The sequence below is a fragment of the Diabrotica undecimpunctata genome, chromosome 4, assembly GCF_040954645.1.
Source record: "Diabrotica undecimpunctata isolate CICGRU chromosome 4, icDiaUnde3, whole genome shotgun sequence".
NCBI classification, from domain to species: Eukaryota; Metazoa; Arthropoda; class Insecta; order Coleoptera; family Chrysomelidae; genus Diabrotica; species Diabrotica undecimpunctata.
Window position 1 is genome coordinate 113,345,804 of NC_092806.1, and position 17,542 is coordinate 113,363,345.

General features: G+C 36.5%; 1 protein-coding gene across 4 annotated transcripts in view; it reads left to right on the forward strand.

Annotated features, from left to right (window-relative positions):
• The window catches only part of tsl (membrane-attack complex domain containing protein torso-like), a 219,484-nt gene that overhangs the window by 94,244 nt on the left and 107,698 nt on the right, over positions 1 to 17,542 (forward strand). Inside the window, exon 1 of one of the 4 annotated variants that reach the window (XM_072530023.1) lies at positions 6,186 to 6,426. The exons of the other annotated variants lie outside the window; for them this stretch is intronic. The gene's annotated coding sequence lies outside the window, so the exon portion shown is untranslated. Of the gene's footprint in view, positions 1 to 6,185; positions 6,427 to 17,542 lie in introns of those variants that run through there. 4 annotated transcript variants of the gene reach the window in all.

Sequence of the window (17,542 nt, forward strand, 5' to 3'; positions counted from 1 at the left end):
CACAGGAGAAATCACAAAAATATATTTATAAAAATCTGCATATTTTGTGAATGTAACAATTTTTATTTTGGAGAAAAATTTGTCGCTCACTTCAATGCCTTAAATTTTGGCGATTGGCATTCCCACTTATGTAAATATTGCTTCGACAGAAACACGTATCTTGTTAACGAAGTTCTTGTCAGTTATAATACTGTAATCTACGCTCGTAGTCATCTTAATTTAATTCTTGCAGCAACTGGATTTTGTACGGTTTAAATGAATTCTTATGTAATACACGCAAGACTGAAGAATTACCTACATCATGTATTTGTGCAGCTCTGTGCGTGAGGATGTATAAGGGTCTTCGATGAAAATCTGCAATAAGTCTAAACTTTTATTGTAATTTATAACAGTTTTTCGTCTCATCATCATCAACCTGTACGGGTTCACTGCTGGACATAAATGTCCCTCAGCTATTTTCATCTGTCTCTTTCTTGTGCGGTTTACATCCAGTTACTGCTAACACGCTTCAGGTCGTCAGTCCATCTGGTTGGTGTGCGCCCTCTGCTCCGTAGTGCTTCTTGTCTTGGTCCCCACTCGACAATACATTTTGTCCATCGGTTGTCTATAATCTGGCGACGTGTCCTGCCCAATTTTATTTTAGTGTCGTGATTTTTTTGATATCGTCTGTTGTTTTTGTTCTGCGACGTATTTCTTCGTTTTGAAATCGGTCTCTCAGAGATACACCTAACATCTGGCGCTTCATGGCCCTCTGAGTTACGCGAGTTTTGTGAGTTTTAATGTTTGCGTCTTGATCAGTGAGGATAGGTAACACACATTGGTCAAAGATTTTCCTTTTGAGGCATATCGGTAGGTACGATTTAAATACATAGTTTAATTTACCAAACGCTGCCCAGGCTAATCCTATGCGACGTGGGAACTCACATGTCTGGTTGTTATCTTTGCCCAACCGAATTTCATGTCCTAAGTACTTATACGTTGCAGTCTGCACAAGATCCCTTCCATCAACAGCAATATTTCGATTTAGCACCAGATTAGTCCTTATTTGCGTCTTAATCTGTCTGTTTACCTTTAGTCTCTCCAAGGCAGCGTGTTATAATTTTTCCAATATTATTATTGCATTATCCATACGATGCAAAGAAGAATCACTTTAGCAAGGGCCGCATATGGAGCGGCCGTATCAGACATCTTCAAAAGCAACATGTCAAATTATTTGAAAAAAAAAGACGTCCGACCAATGTGCGCTTTCAGTCATGATTTTCAAAACATGATGCCAAACATTTTTCTTAACCCAGGCTACAGCAAGCAAACGCAGCGTAGCCCAAAAATGAATGGAACTCTGGCTACTTGGACTGACTCTCAGAGCTGACAGAAGAAGCAGAGGTAGATCACCTACGCGATGGACAGACGACGTCAAAAGAATCGCTGAAAATTGGCTGCAGGAAGCTCAAGACCGACAGAACTGAAAGAAATAAGGGGAGGCCGATGTTAAACTTTGAACGCAGATGATGATGATAATGATAATAATGATCCATACCATCGGCTACAGGGACGATGTCATCTGCGAATCTCAAATGGCTGAGATTCTCTCCATTTATAGTGATACCATACCGATTCAAATCGCGGTGTTCTCATACTGTAGTTTTTTTTAAGCAGGTCGTTATTTTCTGGGGAAATCCATTTCTTTTTAAGTGTTTTTAGAATCATCTTGGTTCTTTACAATTTGACATTTAATCTTATCTTTGCTCGGACTATTCTGTGGACGCTTGCTATTGAAAACTGGTTGAGTACTTCGATGTCGTTGAATTTTTTTTTTCCGTTCTTTATGATATAATTTATTTTATTTTTGACATAATTTTCCTGGTGTAAGAAATTTAGCAATCTTTGCCCTCGTTCAATTTTTTCGCCATATCCATACTTGTCCATTGCGACTTCTGCATCATTTTGTTTAAAGCCCATTTTCGCATTAATGTCGCCCATAATTATCGTGTAATATACTGGTGCAGCATGTAACGTTGTTTTTCTACTCTGTTACTAGTAAATAGTATATTACCTACTATTTGGATGCTAAGTAAATACATCAAAACAGAGACTGACACGTAATGACTAGCACGTAATAAAAAAAATTACGCTTCAGTTCTATAAAAATGTATAATATCACATAAGCCTTGTAAGTCAGTTGGTCGAGTTACCATGGAAACGAATTAACAGACGTTATTTTGACAGATTAAAAATTATTAATCTGTCCACACAATGTAGCACACCACCCTGTCCACACAAAGTAGCACACCACCCAATATTATGCAGTTAGCTGCGAACACTACCGAGAACCTATTACCAGAAAAATCTAGAGGAAGATATGAAAAGGTATATCAGCAATTTATGGATTGGCGTACAACAAATAATGTAAATTCATTTTCTGAAAACGTACTCTTGGTTTATTTTGGAGAAATCGCTAAGAAATTTAAACCATCCTCAAATATATTCTATGCTAAGGAGTGTTATAACTTTGAAAAATAATGTTAATATTTAAAATTATCCGAAATTCCGAGCTTATCTAAAAAGGCAAAAAAGGTTTTAAAAACAAAAAATCTAAAATTTTACAGTCTGATGAAATAAAACTTTTTTTAAATGGAGCTCCTGATGTACAGTACTTGTTAATAAAGGTATGTTATTTTAAAGTATAACATAAATGTGCCTATTTATAATACTTTTATTTTAAGGTTATTGCAATTATTGGAATATGTGGAGCTTGTAGGAAACAAGAGTTAAAAAATCTTAAAATTTGTGACATTGATGATTTAAGTACCATTTTATTGGTTAAAATTCCTGATACGAAAACCAAAATATGTAGATCTTTCGTTATTTCCGGAAATTTCTATAAAATCTGCAAACAATATATAGAAATTCGACTACAAATTAGCGATCCGCAAATAAATCAATTTTGTCTTAATTATCAAAGAGGTAAATGTACGAAACAGGTGGTAGGATTAAACAAAATAGGCGGTGTTCCTAAACAAATAGCCGAATATTTAAAGTTACCAGATCCCAAAATGTACACAGGTCACTGTTTAAGACGAACTTCTATCACTATTTTGGTAGATGCCGGTACTGATTTAATCAGATCGTTATACGTCATACGTCATACAATAAGACGTCAACAGCCAATAGAATTATAAATTCAATTGAAAGTAATTTACAGACCTTTACATACACTGAAAATACCAATGTTCAAAAAGGACACACCGTACAGTTTACGTTATCTCACCATTCACCACGTATTATTGAACAACCGCCAAACTCGGATAAGGGTATAGTTATAAGTAATTGCCAAAATGTTACAATTAATTATTATAAATAAATGTTTAATTTAATTTGTTCCCGAATTTTGTTAAATAAATAAAAGTTACTTGTTTACTATAGATGTACTATAGATTGATAAGCCTAATGTGCCACCCTTTAAAGATTCTCTTGAAAATTGTTCAAAACCGAATTTATAAGAAATGTGAGGAGCAGATAGATGAAACTCAGTTTGGCTTCAGAGGAGGCATGGGTACAAGAGAAGCATTATTTGCGTTGACGGTACTCTTGCAGAAATGTCGGGAATATAACAAGAGTGCATATGTATGCTTCATAGACTTTAGGAAGGCCTTTGACCGAGTGCAGCATATGAAGTTAATAGATGTATTAAACAACATCAATTTTGACAAAAAAGACATTGAGTTTATTAAGGCTATATACTGGAACCAGAAAGCAGTAGTAAAGGTGAACGATATAGAAACCAATAATATACCGATTGCGAGAGGGGTTAGGCAAGGATGCGTCTTGTCTCCGACGCTTTTCAACGTGTACTTGTTTACTATAAAGTTACTTGTTTACTATAGATGTACTATAGATTGATAAGCCTAATGTGCCACCCTTTAAAGATTCTCTTGAAAATTGTTCAAAACCGAATTTATAAGAAATGTGAGGAGCAGATAGATGAAACTCAGTTTGGCTTCAGAGGAGGCATGGGTACAAGAGAAGCATTATTTGCGTTGACGGTACTCTTGCAGAAATGTCGGGAATATAACAAGAGTGCATATGTATGCTTCATAGACTTTAGGAAGGCCTTTGACCGAGTGCAGCATATGAAGTTAATAGATGTATTAAAAAACATCAATTTAGACAAAAAAGACATTGAGTTTATTAAGGCTATATACTGGAACCAGAAAGCAGTAGTAAAGGTGAACGATATAGAAACCAATAATATACCGATTGCGAGAGGGGTTAGGCAAGGATGCGTCTTGTCTCCGACGCTTTTCAACGTGTACTCACAGGTCATATTCAGAAAAGCCTTATGGGAAAGAAAAGAGGGAATAAGAATTGGTGGAGAAATCATAAACACCATGAGATTTGCAGATGACACGGTAATTATGGCTGAGAGTATAGAAGAACTACAAACTTTACTAGATGCAATAAATAGTGAATGCATTCAAATGGGACTTAACATCAACACAGATAAGACCAAATTTATGATAGTATCAAGGAGTCCAATAAATAATGAACAACTAACTCTTGGTGGACAGCAAATAGAGAGAGTGACAAAATATAAATATCTGGGAGCTTACATCAACACAGAATTAGATCCAGACCAAGAGATCCGGGTACGAATAGAAATGGCAAGGGCAGCGTTCTTAAAATTCAAACAATTGTTCTGTGACAAAAATCTGAATACTGCGCTGAGACTGAGGTTTGTTGAATGTTACGTCTGGTCGCAACTATTGTACGGGGTAGAAACATGGACACTAAAAGCGCAAATAGTTAAAAAGATTGAAGCCTTTGAACTTTGGATATACCGGAGAATGTTGAGAATTCCATGGACTGCCAGGGTCACCAATGAGGAAGTGCTGAGAAGGATGGGTCGAGACAAAAAATTGTTGAGAACGATAAAAGTACGCAAGACTGCATACCTTGGACACATACTAAGAAATAATAAATATAGTCTTCTGCAGGTCATCATGCAGGGTAGAGTCGATGGCAAAAAGGGAATAGGTAGAAAGAGGAAGTCATGGCTGCGAAATATTCGAGACTGGACAAACATGACTGTAGACGAATTATTCCACGTTGCAAAAGACAGGGAAGCTTTTAAAAATGTGGTCGCCAACCTCCGTTAATGGGGACGGCATAGGAAGAAGAAGATACTTTTTATTTTTATACATAAAAATAATCGTAGTAAAAGGATAGTACACAACTTGAGTTGTAAGTTTACTTACTCGCATGTAATAAGTTTCTTACAACTCTCAATATGTAATATACTATTCTAGGTCCTCATAAACTTATTCAAATTCAGTCGTTGGAGCATATGTCTGGATTACCTTAAGGTTATACCTTGCATTTATTTTGAAGATGAGTTATACAATTCTCGGGCTTATATTGATAATTTTAACTATATTTTATGTTAATTAATTAATAAATTAATTCATTAACATAATAATAATAAATTAATAAAGTTAATGATAATAACAATATTAATTAATGTTGTTAATTGTTCTGTCATTGTGATAAGAAATACTCGTGGCTTCCATAGCATTATCAATGGGCTAAAACATATCGGCACATGGTCGTATAGGCTGCCAACGCCTAAATCTAGGCATGGTGCTGACAGAAGAAGAATGAATCCGAAGAGGGTGAGCAGTAGCTCGGGGTAGATCTCCCAAATGGCAGATAGTTGGTCAGGTCTAAACCAATAATAGGCTGTAGCGTCGGGAAGTAAAGTAATAAGTTTTAAAAAAATATTAATATTTTGCTGAATAAGTCCAATTCGTTTTTTTTTTCATAACTTATTTTCCATACATTATTAGTCGGGACTAGCTGTTGAATTGCTAATTATGTTTCTAACCACGTAAAGAATGTGTAGATATATATTATTTATAAACTTTAGGTAGTTCTTATGATTTATATCATTGATTATTATATTGTTATAGCTTTTTATAACTAAATATTCGTTGTAACTCTGCAAAACAGTTCAACGTTTTTTCCAACATTTTATACTACGTTATTTGGAAAACAAGCGTGATTCCCGAAGTGCCGTCGTGACTATTATCTGACCGCCACGCGGCTTATCTTTGAGTCCCCCTTCGTTTCTTACAAATTTAATGTGGGCACCTGCCGGCTGGCTATCAAGGGGAGCCAAAAGTGGTCAATATCACGGTTTCTTGTTTTCATTGCAGGCGGCCACACTCGATTATTCCACGGGTAACTGTGGCGGTGACGGTGACGGCAAATCAGTTTGTTGAACGCGCTCTCCTTGACTAGTGCAAGCGCATGTTGTGTGAACGGTGATATCTGTTTTAGCACAAGTCAGTGGACCGATAGAACAAGCATGGTGTGTGAAAAAAGTGTCTTGCAAACATGCGTAAAAATTGTGATATAGGCTTATGAAAGGTTTGTTTAATTTATATATTTTTTAAGTAATAATTGCTTAGAATCGTCAGCACTGTTATTATCCTGCGTTTTTTTTTTGTCTAATGCTGAACATAGACCTGCCTCAATGATTTCTGTCACTCAATTTCGTGCCGTATAATTCATATCTTTGCAATCTTCTAAACCTCGTTGGTCAATCGTGTCGATACTAACAGTGTCTGTATATCAAAGTACTACCAATTATTTACGAATAATTTCGAAGTCATGTAATCAAATATAAGATATCCCATATTGGTTTCCATTTATTTGTCTCTTTCGTTTATCTTTTAAACATTAAACCTAAAGTTTGCTTAAAATCATCAGTCCATCTCAGTTGCGGTCGACTTCTTCATATTTTTGCAATATATGGTCTTCAGTTTCCAATGTCTTTGCTCCAACTTTTGGTATGACCAGGAAATATTGAACGGAATGACATTCGTTCTTTTTAATTTGCTCCTTTTGTTAATAGAAATAAAATAAATAGATAGGGAGCAAGAGCAGCCGTACTATATATAAACTTGAATCTTTCATTTTTGCTCCATGTCATGTCCATATCAGGCTTAGTTTGGCTATATGTTGTCATACGTTGCAATCTTTAATTATCTTTACATATATCTTTTGTCTTTAAGGATTACCACTAACACTCAATTGGGGCGGTATGAACTTAATTTTGTTAAAAAACTGTATAATCGAACACAAATGAAAAACAAAATATTTATTTGACGTTTTAAATTTTCAAATTTAACATATAATTGTGTTTCAAACTTTAAATCATTTGTGCAACTTGAATTTTCTACTTCTGGAATCTTTTCTTTCTCTTCTCTATCCGCTTTCCTTCTCCTTGGAGATTGGAATTGGAAATTGTTTATTATTTTTCCAATATAGCTACCAGGACGTGTACGAACTCATCACTTTATAGCCCCCCATAAAATATTAAACCCTCCGAGATATAGCAAACTGGTCACCGGCATCTTTTGAAGACTTGTAAACTCATCACCGTAGATAGGTAAACTCATCACCAGCATTTTTGCCTTAAGGCCCTGGTTTGTAATGCGTAAGATTGCCTGTTACCTGTTACGTGGTAATCTATTAAATTCAGAAATCATTTTAGGCGAATTGCTTTAAAATTTAACTGATATAATATTTATTTATATCGGGTTTTTGACAATGAGTGGCCTATTAGACGTACTAAAGGTTATCAATGAGCAATGCATTATCCATGTTGGCAGGAATCCATGGTCATCCATGAACCAGGGCAAATAAGAGAAATTTATCTTTTCGTATAGTTTTAGGTGGTTATTAATAGAATTTAGTAAAATTTACAAATCAGCCAATGTATTGCATTTGCATTTAATACATCCTGACTTGGATTATTTTTTTAAATTCTTAAACCTTAGCGGTTTGCAAGAATTTTATGGTCTTTACCTGCCACGGGATGGGTAGACCAGTAATCAATTTACAAATCTCTCTGAGTCTATTTTAAAATCTCTGATTTTATTGCGATGATGAGTTTGCACTCTATCTACGAGTGCATTTATGCTAATTGGTGATGAGTTTACGTGTACCCTAGCTACCTGCCGTACTCAATATCCCTTTTGCTAGTTTATATTTAATTTACTCTCTGCATTCTTTAATTTCTTTCCGTATTTTTGTTAGTTTCTGCTGGTTTGGTTTTTTGTCAAATTTTTCATTTATTAAACTATCTAAGTATTTTTTCCATAAAACTAAAACATAAAAATCCGAAGATTTCTTGGTTTTCGAAACCAAAATTCAGATTATTGCTTAAATCCGTGCCTTCTACAATTTACAAGGCAAAACAGGCGATAAATGGAACGACATAAGGAATCTAAAATTGCATTACACGGCATATTAATTCATCTAAGCAAGAACCTTTCGTGAACTGGTTTCTTATACTCATAAATAATCAATAAAATATAGTAAGACAGTTATTGTACGTATAGTGCCTCTGCTCATTCGCTTATGCAATACGTATTTCATCCTAGAAGGACTCCTCAGAGCGGCTCTGCAGAAGCCCCTTCCTTTCAATATAGTTTCCATCTTTGTTAATATTTTTTTGCACTATTATTTTATTGTTTTATATCGGACGTAGCCAGTAAATAGTAAAAATAAATTATTATATACATAACCCTGTTGCAAACCGATCTTTAAGTGTAGAAGCTCATATCAAATTTGTCTGCGTTGGTTTTTTACATTTTTGTAAGGTGCCTTCTCCATTATTTAAGAATCAATATAATTATAACAGATTCATGCTGTAACGTGACAAAAAACTGTCACGTTACAATTTACTTTTTATTTAACAAAATGATGTAAAACACCCATTATAGTAACTTATTTCTTCTAAATATTTCTACAATTTAATTTTATAACCTGCAAGATTCCTATATTAATTAAAATTCTGTTAAATATTTATTTTTGACTATCCTAGATAATCCCTTTTAAATATGCCGCAAAAAGAGCACCGCTATATTCCAACCAAGTACCATTATTGACCGTCTACAGTCAAAAATACAAGCGTCCTGATAGTCTCAGTCCAAAGTTGTTATTTCATCGAGGTAGTTTTTTGTCAGTATAAATGTGTCCAAACCCCTAAATATTGTTTTTAAATTTTTTTTCTTATTTTTCATATTTCTCGCTTCTTCGCCTATCTTACGTTTGATTTTCTGGATTCATTATGATTTCAAAGTATCCGCCGAGATCCCTTATCCCAATATGGGAGAAGTACCTTATTACTTCAGAGTACCTAATTCACTACAAGCCGATTAGCCGTGATACTTGCTTTTCACATTCACTTGCTTCAATGTGAAATTTAACAATAAATAGACTGTTCACATCTTTTATAATATAATTGTCGACAATACAAACTGGATTAATTTCATATTTTATTTTGTATCTATAGTTAACACCTTAAGTGCACCCGGAGTCCCATTTAACGACAATGTTGACATTATGTCACATATCTCTGGAACCTAAGCACTTATAGACTTAGTTCCACGTAGATTTTTGTAAAGTTAGAGTGAAAAAAACATTTATTTAAAAAAAAATTTAATTCTTTTACAAAAAAACCCAAAAAAGTTTGGATTTTATTTTTTATTGTACCTGTTTTTGTACATTTTTTATAAAGCTTTACAAGAAACTTGCTACTATCTATCTACAACTACTGTAAAAATTTGGATCTTCTATCATCTAAGGATCCAGAGATATTTGACATAAAAAGTTAAAAAACCTAGTATTCGGGAAATTGTAAAAACCTAAAACACTCTAACAGGCTATGAAGAAAGCTACCGGTACACTTACACTTAGTGTTCTCAAGCACAATATGACGACTTGTCCGGATCTTCCATTTCCTCATAGAGGTCTTTCAACTTCCTTTTGCTTAGGATTCTCTTCTGTCTTTTTTTTCAGTTCAGTCGCTGCCATTTTATCCTTTGGAATGCGCTCGCAGTCCAATCGTTTTATGGCTTCTAACATGGTGGAACAACTTTTAAACCTAAATGTTCTAAAACCTTGCATTTACTGGAATAGCCTTCGTTGAATGATAAAACAGCTTCATACACCAAAAACTGTAGTGTAGGTAAAGTGACAAAGGATTTTTTCGGGATGCGAGGCCAAATAAGATTATTGACGCGTGATCATACCTTTTATTTTCTAATATAGCCTTGTTGAATTTACGCAATGTCGCTTCATCGTTGGGTCGCAACTGGTGTATGGGATCTTTGTTGTCGTACAAAACATGAAAATAATTGGCCCTCACAGCTTTCTTCATTTCAGATAAACTATGAAAATTCCTTCTGATTGCTAACTTGTAGAATGTCTGAAGCTTTTTTACACCAGCATTTCTTAATCTGTTTTTACCGCTTAGCGACTTTCCATCGGCTAACTTTTCTTTTTTTGACCTTTGTTTGAGCTTACGCAACCTTGTTCCTATACGCTTTTGCACATGCCCAATACACTCTAACTTTTTAATTTGTACATCATCCCCATATAGTTTAGCTTGAACAACAGCCCCATAGGCATTGGAGTCACCATCTTCCAAGTACTAAGTATAGCGAACATTGCACCGAGCACCTGAATGTTTAAACATTTTCAAAGCGAACTCCGCCTTCATAGCCCCACTTTCAATATAATTTGCTGTGCAATCTTTACTGGGAACGTTTTTATCTCTATACGTGCAGAAGCAGTATTTACTCATGGGATGAACATCGAGAACTTTCCCAGTGTCGACAGAAGTCAGAGAGACTATCCCATTGAGCGATACGTGGCCTCGCTTATACCACGAACAATCTAATGCTGCACTGTGCTATAAGCTTTCTTCTTCTTCCTATGCCATCCCCATTAACGGAAGTTGGCGACCACATTTTTAAAAGCTTCTCTGTCTTTTGCAACGTGGAATAATTCGTCTACAGTCATGTTTGTCCAGTCTCGAATATTTCGCAGCCATGACTTCCTCTTTCTACCTATTCCCTTTTTGCCATCGACTCTACCCTGCATGATGACCTGCAGAAGACTATATTTATTATTTCTCAGTATGTGTCCAAGGTATGCAGTCTTGCGTACTTTTATCGTTCTCAACAATTTTTTGTCTCGACTTATCCTTCTCAGCACTTCCTCATTGGTGACCCTGGCAGTCCATGGAATTCTCAACATTCTCCGGTATATCCAAAGTTCAAAGTCTTCAATCTTCTTAACTATTTGCGCTTTTAGTGTCCATGTTTCTACCCCGTACAATAGTTGCGACCAGACGTAACATTCAACAAACCTCAGTCTTAGCGCAGTATTCAGATTTTTGTCACAGAACAATTGCTTGAATTTTAAGAACGCTGCCCTTGCCATTTCTATTCGTACCCGGATCTCTTGGTCTGGATCTAATTCTGTGTTGATGTAAGCTCCCAGATATTTATATTTTGTCACTCTCTCTATTTGATGTCCACCAAGAGTTAGTTGTTCATTATTTATTGGACTCCTTGATACTATCATAAATTTGGTCTTATCTGTGTTGATGTCAAGTCCCATTTGAATGCATTCACTATTTATTGCATCTAGTAAAGTTTGTAGTTCTTCTATACTCTCAGCCATAATTATCGTGTCATCTGCAAATTTCATGGTGTTTATGATTTCTCCACCAATTCTTAGTTCTAGTTATGTAAAGCTATAAGCTTTACATAACTAGAATACACAGTTAGAGGAGCCGGTAAATTCATTACACCGCATAGAGTTCGGGCCACTACAGGTCCATTACCTAAGATCCTCATACCATACATCAATCTGACATTCAAAGCATATATTTTATTAGTGTAATCACTTTTAGAATTAATCCGAGCTATTTCACAATTGGCAGAAAACATCTTAGTTTTACGATTTGTACAAAAGACTTTGAATTCACTCACTAACCCCACTATAGACATTTTACTTAGTTTCAATTTCTTCTTGTAGTGCCTATCCGTTTCGGATGTTGGCGACCATCATGGCAATCTGTTTTTTGCAAACTGCTGCTCTGAAAAGATTTGTGATTGTTGTGTTAAACCACGTACGTAGATTTTTTAGCCAGGAAATCCTTCGCCTTCCTCGTCCTCGTTTTCCTTTTACTTTTCCTTAAAGAATTAATTGCAGCACCCATATCTTTCGCTGTTCCTCATGATGTGACCAAGGTATTCGATTGTGGCTGTTTTTGTTGTGGTTAACAACTCTGTTTCTTTTTGCATTCTTAATAAAACGTCCTGGTTAGTAACGTGGTCGGTATAGGATATCTTCAGGATTCGACGATACGGCCACTTTTGGAAAGCCTCAATTTTCTTGCAGGTAGTGTCTATGAGAGTCCACGACTCAACTCCGTACAACAGTATAGGAATGATATAACATCGTCTTCTTGCAGTACCGTCTCCTATCGGAGGTTGGCTACCATCACAGCAATCTTTACTTTGTTGGCTGCAGCTCTGAACAACTGTATTGAACTGCACCCATACCACTCCCTTAAATTTCGCAACCAGGAAATCCTCCTACGTCCCACATTTCTCTTTTCCGAGATTTTTCCTTGGATTATGACTCTAAGCAGAGAGTACTTTTCTCCCCTCATTATGTGTCCCAGATATTCCAGTTTTTTCGTTTGTATGGTTTTTATAGCATCTTCAGCAGAACATCTTGATTTGTTACTCTTTCTGTCCATGGTATTTTCCACATTCTCCTATAACACCACATCTCGAATGCCTCAATGTTTTTGATGTTTATCTTTTTCAGTGTCCAGGCTTCCATGCCGTACAGCAGAACGGAGAAAACATAGTACCTTAACATTCTCGTTCTTAAGTTTATATTTATGTCCCGGCTGCATAGGAACTTTTTCATTTTGACAAACGATTGTCTCGCTATCTCTATTCGCCTCTTGATTTCTCTTGTCTGGTCATTAGTATCAGTGAAGCAAACCCCTAAATATTTGTAGGACGTAACTCTTTCAACTGGCTAATTATTTAGGGTTAAATTCACATTGGTGTATAGCTTCTTTGTTACAATCACGAATTTAGTCTTTTTGATGTTCAGTTTTAGACCATACTTATTGGTATGGGTGTTTATGTTTTCCATCAAAAACTGTAAATTTGCTAGGTTATCTGTTACTATTAGCGTGTCATCAGCGTATCGTATATTGTTAATTAACTCTCCGTTAATGTTCATACCAATGTTTTGCTGTAGGAGCGCTTCCTGACATATTGTTTCGCTATATATATATTGAATAATAGTGGAGAAAGCACACAACCCTGACGCACACCTCGACGAATCTCAATTTCTTCGGTTAACTCATTATCAACTTTGGTTTTTGCTGTTTGTCCCAAGCACAACCTGGATATGATGTTAATGTCGCGACTGTCGATGTTTTTGCTTCTTAGGATTTCATACATATATAACATCGTAGTAACCTGATTTTTGTGGGTACTGATAAATCCTACATTTTATTTCTAGGGAATGGTCCCAATTTTCATTGACGTTCGTACCAAGGTACGGATTCACACTGATTCTTTCAATTTGCTGTTCATTCTTAGAGATCATCATACATTTTGTTTTATTAATGTTCAGTGAAAGTCTCACTTCTGTAATTCTATGCATTAACTCCTGGAAGTCTTCATAACTATCAGCGAATACCACCGTGTCATCCGCGTATCTGATGTTATTGATACATTCTCCGTTAATTCGAATTCCGGCATCACCATCAATTTGCAGTGGCAAAACTTATATACCTCTATTGTATCTAACAACTTTTCAAATAAATTAATACTAAAAATATACTACCAAGTGTCTTTTATCAGTTCATAGTAAGATAAATTACTTTGCAGTTTTACCTTTGAGCTAGAAGCTGAGTAGAACAAGGTGTAGATTTACTTTCAGAAGTTTATAGACTAAACCTAGATGAACCAGGGCTTGACAAACAGAAAACTCACTAGAACAAAATAATTAGCAAATAACTAACGAAATTCACAACGTTTTGTGTATAAACACAGAGGCTAATCGCTTTTAGAAACCATTCAATTCAGATTAATACAAAGAGCTATATTATCTCAGCTACATTTTTTATTCGAAATTTTTTTTTCTACGGCGTACAGATTCTTGGTAAATCGATTTTTTTGTGTTTTTATCTTCCTTTCGAGAGGGGGGTTAGAAGGAAGCCCGGGGATAAAAGTGGTAAACTTTTTTTGCATCTTTTTGGTGCCCCAAAATTAATATTCTCGGCAAAATTCAGCTTGTTCGTATAATTTTGAGGGGTCAACTCTCTGACGACTGGATTAGTAGTGATTTTTTTTAATGTTGTGTGCTTTGCTACTATTTTCATTGCTTTTTGACGTTTATATCAGTCCTTTTATTTATTTTTTGTTGTGTATCATGAGCCTCCTCTTTTTGTTTTTTTTGGGGATTTAAATATCTAAAAACAGTGGTAAATATTTTTTTGTAAAAAATTGTTCTTTTCTCTTTTTTTTTGTTTTGTTTTGTTTTGTTGTTTTGTTTTGTTTTGTTGTTTTGTGTATGTCTTTCACGTGTTTCTCACGTCCCGAAATAGCCTCGTCCATCATCATTTAACGACTGAGCAGCGGTGTCTTTGAGTTAAATGTATCCAGTGTTCTAGACCTACTTCTTAGTAACTCTATACATATTAGTAACAATATACTTCTTCTCCACCATAACTAAAATGTATTATTGGAACGATTATTACTCCAAAGGATAAACTAGGCTAATCCTAACACACAACTGAATTTCAGAATATAGGTTAGGTTTTCGAGAACAAATTTAACAAACTCATATGATACGGCATGAAATAAATTTACCTTTCGAAGGAAAAACATACTGTACGTCAGTATTTTTATATTTAATTCAAGTTTTTGACAGAGTTTGAGATTCAGGTCTGCTATTAAAATTAAAAAATATCTACCCATCACTTACGTCAAACTACTGTTGTGAATTTATTAAAAGGTTCAATATTTATAACACTTACGGATTTAATTTATTTCTTTATTTATATTAACTTATCTGACAATAATTTATTATATCCGTACGTAACAAATTCGCGAGCGCGGGTCTTGAGAATTAACTGGCCCTCCATATAAAAATGTTGTATTTATATACGAAATCCTGATATACTAGAACAGCATCGAAAGATCGCATTGTCTTGCATCGAAAAATCGAGAAGCATCTAGTTGGATGATTCACCATAATTTGAATCTAGATCCTTCGCCAAAATTTCTACAATAAAACAGAATTATTAGTGAATAAAAACATGTTTTAAAGGTTAAAGCTATGACTCATATTTTTACGTAACATTGCCCCCCTCTCAAAAGATGGTTCCTCCTGGAACCTTGTTGGGACTAGAACTGGAACGGTATGCTGGTATCGGCAACTGGACCCTCTTTTACAACTTCCAGTTGTATAAAAATGACAAGGGACGGTTTTCTCTCTAACTTTTCTTCTAACTTTTGCACGTCGAACTCTAGTACGTGCCCTCTCAATTGAAGTAAGGCTTCCCATACATCTCGGTAGGTAGGTTGGTCACGGGCAGTGTCTTTTGTTACCAGGTAGAAAAGGTAACGTGATGCATCTTGGAGTTTCAAGGTTTTACCGGGAGCTGGCACTTGGCATTGAAGTTCTGCAACTCGACCAAACTTCCTTCGAAAGACGGATGCCAACCCTGGTGCGTCTTTGATACTGGCCGGGATGGTAAGGGCCAGCGAGTAGTCATCGGGGAGCGCGAGTAGATCTTGCTTTTCTTCAGTGGTAACACCATGTCTCGCTTTACCGGTACCTCCATAGGCACCCATGAATTCCTCAAACGTGAGGTCAGACACATCTTGGACTTGGTTTACTTCCACTTTTTCATCTACGTCGTGGTCACCTTCGAAAGACGCCAGCCGGTTATGGTGTACTATCATCGGCTTTCCCCTCGGAATCTTGCTTATTCGGTAGATGACATCGTTGATCTTCTCCATGATGAGGTATGGACCTTCCCAAAACTGCTGCAATTTGGGAGAACAACCTTTTCGCTTCTTGGGATTATACAGCCATACTTTGTCGTTCTTCTTAAAGCAACCCTTTTCGGCTTGTGTATCGTACCGTTTCTTCATTCGGTCGCTAGCGATCTGAAGGTGGGAACGGACCAACTCATGTACATCGTCCATTCTTCTTCGTAATTCGATCACATAATCTTCACCTGCTACATCTTCTCCAGGTCGACATCCAAACTCGAGATCACAAGGTAGTCGCATTTCGCGTCCGAATAGGACTTTGGCTGGTGTCTGGCCTGTTGATTCGTTCACAGCAGATCTGTAGGCCATTGTGAAGAACGGAAGATATTGGTCCCAGTCTCGCTGATGATCGGACACCATCTTTGTCAAATACTTGCCAACTGTCCTATTCATTCGTTCTACCATACCATCCGATTGCGGATGATACGCGGTAGTTCTTGTTTTCTTCATGCCTAGTCTATCACATATTCCTTGGAATAGATCACTTTCGAAGTTCCTGCCTTGGTCACTATGGATCTCCAAAGGCACTCCAAATCGGCTGATATATTCTTGGATCAACTTATCTGCAACGGTGGCGGCCTTCTGGTCTGGAAGTGCGTAAATCTCGACCCACTTAGTGAAGTAATCCATTACTACCAACATGTACTTGCCCCCATTTTCACTTTCTGGAAATGGCCCTGCAATGTCCAAAGCTATTCTTTCAAACGGGCTTCCAACATTATATTGTCTCATAGGAGCTCTCCTTTTTCGGTGAGGCCCGTTACTCGTAGCACAAATAGTACATTTCTTACACCAGTCTTTTACGTCGTCGGAACTGTTCATCCAATAAAACCGTTCCCGAATTCGCTGAAGGGTTTTCCTTACACCAAAATGCCCTCCCGATGGACTGTCGTGTAACTGACGAAGTACTTCTGCTATTCTGCTCTTTGGGATCACCAACTGTCTTCTCTTCTCTGAACCGTCATAATTTTCCAGGACTCGTTTAAGCAAGCCATCTTCGATGATAAATGAGTCCCACTGGGCCCAATACGTCTTAACTACTGAGCATAGGTTTGATATTTCCTGCCAAGGTGGTCGACGGTTTTCCTCTTTCCATTTTCGGATTTTCTGTATAACTGGATCTCTCTCTTGTTCTTCCCTGATCTTAGTAGGCGTCCAGTCGTCGTTGACAATCGTCGTTCTTAGCACTGCCGCTTCCTTGGATTCCGTTTTGTTGCAGTGGGAACACTCTGCTGAGCATGGCCTTCTGGAAAGAGAATCAGCGTTTCTGTGGCTAACTCCGGCCCGGTGCTCAATCTTAAAATCGTATTCTTGGAGTCGTTCGATCCACCTGGCTATCTGACCCTCTGGATTCTTAAACTGCATCAACCACTTAAGGGCGGCATGGTCGGTTCGGATTAGAAACTTTCTGCCATAGATGTATTGATAGAAGTGCTCTACTGATTTAACTACTGCTAGAAGTTCTCTTCTCGTGACGCAATAATTCCGCTCAGGTTTTGAAAGAACTTTACTAAAATATCCGAGGACTCGTTCCTGTCCTCCTTGAATCTGAGACAGCACTCCTCCAATTCCCACATTACTTGCAT